At 30.9% G+C, this 3,429-nt stretch overlaps 1 long non-coding RNA gene across 2 annotated transcripts in view; it reads right to left on the bottom strand.

The window, feature by feature from the left end:
• LOC145260138 (uncharacterized) overlaps positions 1–2,668 on the bottom strand; it is a 56,490-nt gene extending 53,822 nt beyond the window's left edge. Inside the window, exon 1 of one of the 2 annotated variants that reach the window (XR_013864245.1) lies at positions 390–2,668. This is a non-coding gene — a long non-coding RNA (uncharacterized LOC145260138). The remainder of the gene's footprint in view (positions 1–389) is intronic. The other variant, XR_013864244.1, reaches the window with a different exon arrangement.
• Between the last annotated feature and the right edge of the window lie 761 nt (positions 2,669–3,429).

Genomic DNA, 3,429 nt, shown 5'->3' with positions numbered 1-3,429 from the left:
CATTAAAAATATGTACAATTAAGTATTGCCTTGAATGCAAATGAGTATTTAATGTCTGCATGCTATTACTGATATAAATCCGATAAACTATTTCTGTGTGTATGCTAATTACATGCAACAAAATGTAATGTCTGTATATATAACTGAATTAAGATTTACTGCAAAATTAATTCATAAAAAACATTTTAAAATATGGATAAGAAAGTGCTACCTTGAAAGTCAATGCCAGTTTAATGCAAGTAAATTATTACTGAAATGAAACCAATAATCTGTTTCAAATGAAGCCTTTTATGTTCAACGGTTAAATAATTTAATATTATTAATAGCGAGTAAAATATACTTACCAGTATATAACCAAACTATAAATATTCTTTTTAATTTTACATTACCTTGTTTGTTTCCAACGTGCGTCTCCAATACCGTTTTCCTCATTGCCAAATCATAGACCAGCTATTGTTTTTTTCTTTTCTCTTTGTCGTTGATTTAATCATTTTTCATTTTCTTTTAAAATATAAATTCATAGTTGTTTTATCGTTCGGTGTTCATTGCTGTCTCGTGTGATAAAGTCTGGGTCAATTGGGAAGCGATCGATTTGTTCTAGCAATAACGCTCATGGAGTTCAGCTCTAGCGCTGATACAACAAAGGCAACACCCAGCCTCTATTATCCGCCCGCAACACACATAATAGAAAACTGAGCCGCAGCGTCGCAAGAGGGCGCTGAATACGAAAAAGTTTGCCCGGTGTGAAAAGCGCGCTTTTTCAATTCGTGCGCAAAAAACACGCACCCGTAACTTTTCATTTCGCGCAATTCTGCGATTTTAAGGCGTTGTCGTTTTTTGTTCATCTTTCTTTATAGGGATGGATGTTGTGATTAAGGGTCGAGGATGACGACTGTAAGGTCGAAACGCACAAACGAAGAAAGACAAAACTTTAAAAAACAAATAAAATAAAATGTTTCAAAAAGAAAACTTTAAAGAACAGGAACCAAATAAAAGCGTAAACACCTTATAAAAAAGAGGAAAAAGGGACACGTTGGGGAGGGCTTATTTTGTAGCAAATTAGTTTCATTAATATACAAAAAGATTGAGTTATAAACAGAAGAGAAGAAAAAAGTTCATAATAAAATAAAATAACAAAATTACACCAAAAAAACGAAACTCAACAAAGACCCAACTCCCACACTGCGGGGAAAAAGGGGCAACGTGTTTTCTTTCTTTCCATAACACAAACCCGAAAAAAGGTGATATTTTCATGTAACAAAGAAGGTGTAAAGTACTTGGTCATCTGGATTTTTTTTTTATTTCTTAAGACTGCCTTGTGTAGGTTGCAAGAAATTATTTCTAATTATAGGGAAAAGCAACAATCACCATCTATAAGAAACAAAACAGCTGCAGAAACTCAACCAAAAAACATAGCCCACTCACTGGGTTCCTCTTTTTTTTTGCTTTGTTATTTTTTATTTTTTTTATTATTTTGTATAAGCTCTCTTCCCCCATTTTCCCTCTCTTTTCTCCTACCTCCTGAAGTCTGTAGGTCGACCCTTTATCTTACCCCCTGTTTTAATATAAATCCTTTATAACATTAAAGATAGAACAATATTTCCTAGACATTAGTCCCCTTTCAGGGCATCGATTGAAGGCAGCTGTTTTTCCACGGAGAGCCTTTTGGTCAATTGACTAATGTTTCTCCGTCTTTTGCTTCTTCCACCCCTAATCGGACAGAAGCTTCTTTTTAAAAGCTCACGTCGTTTCTGTTGAGTCTAAGAACTGCAGCTGCCCTCCGTCAAAAGAAACAAACTTTAAAAAAAGAAAAGAGCGTTGAATATAGATAAATAATCCGAAGCCATGCTTATAATAAAAGATAAAGAATAAAAAAAATTAAAAAACAAAACTAACCGCGACAGAAGGCCAAGCCAAAAGAGAAAATCAACCTGGTCGATCTGAATAACAATATCTAGTCGCGTGTGGGTATAAGGTCCCCAACAACATGTTCACTAAGCAGACGTTCCTAACAGAGTTTAATTACAACTATTACACAACATTGTGATGCAAAATACACGATTGACGTGAATCTTTTGTTGAAGGTTAAACTAAGAGGGCACAATCGGCAACTGAGGCATATTTCCTAAGGTACCGTCTATACACAAAAAAGGAAAACTTGAGGCAGGTGGTTTCAGTTTTTCTTCTTGCAAATGTATACTTTCTGTTAGGTAGCGGGTCTGTTCTTTCGCTGTAGCGGATTTATATGCTTCGTGTAGATTATAATAAAAGGAGTGAAAGAGGGAGAACGAAAGAAAGAAAGGGGGTACAAGAAAATGAGACAGATTGTGAAAGAAAGCGAAATATATATGTAAGCTAAGTATTAGGGATGTTGAAAAAGGAAGAAGTACAGTAAAATACCTTATAAACTTATTTAATAACATTGTTATTAATTATGATTCTTCTATTAGTTATATAGTCTAATTTTTCATATATATATATATATACATATATATATATATATGTTACAGATATATATAATGCATTTATGTGCATGCATAATGCATACGCATACATACATGATTACAAATGTGTGTAAATTAGGACAAGAGTCCAATATAAAGGAATATTGAGACGGTGATGACGTTCATGAAACAGATAGCTTTATATGCAAGGAAAATTAAAATTAGTTAGTATATATTATTAGTATATTATTTAGTATGTGTTTTTTCTCAAAATCAAACTTTTAAAAAATGCAACATGCATTTTACTGCACATCATGAAGAGCAAAATAAACTTTAACTATGCATAGTAACATCTACATCAACTGCATTCAAAGTTCAGTATTGTGTTAGTCCACTTCGCTATATATATATATATATATATATATATATATATATATATATATATATATATATATATATATATACACACACAAACCTATATATATATATATATATATATATATATATATATATATATATATATATATATATATATATATATATATGTAATAAATCTATTTTGGCAAAACTGATTGTTACGTCTATTGATTATTATGAATTGAGTATCATATTTATTCCCTTAACTTCCATAGTCAATAAATTAAAAAGTTGATGCTTAATAAATTTTTTTTTAAAAATACAAAGATGAACAAACTTTTCTCGTGGTTTATAAAAAAAAAAAAGAAAAAAGAAAAATATAAATCAGTTCTTTAAAAGTTTTATTTGAGCTATAATCACTTTCTCTCACTTTTTCTTTCTCTGTCGCTTTAATTTTTTGGCCAACTTGTTTTATTTTCTTTTATTTCTTTTGTAATCAAAGTGAGGGTTTACCAACTTTTCTCTATTCATTTCTCACACGTGTTATATTTTGTTTTATTCACTACATTATTTCTGTTCTTTTATAACTTCTGATTTCTCGCTTATTTCAATCAAACCTACTCCCCAC

This window comes from Euprymna scolopes, chromosome 3 (genome assembly GCF_053919585.1).
Source record: "Euprymna scolopes isolate OS-2025 chromosome 3, ASM5391958v1, whole genome shotgun sequence".
Taxonomy (NCBI): Eukaryota; Metazoa; Mollusca; class Cephalopoda; order Sepiida; family Sepiolidae; genus Euprymna; species Euprymna scolopes.
This window is presented reverse-complemented; position numbering and strand designations above follow the sequence as displayed.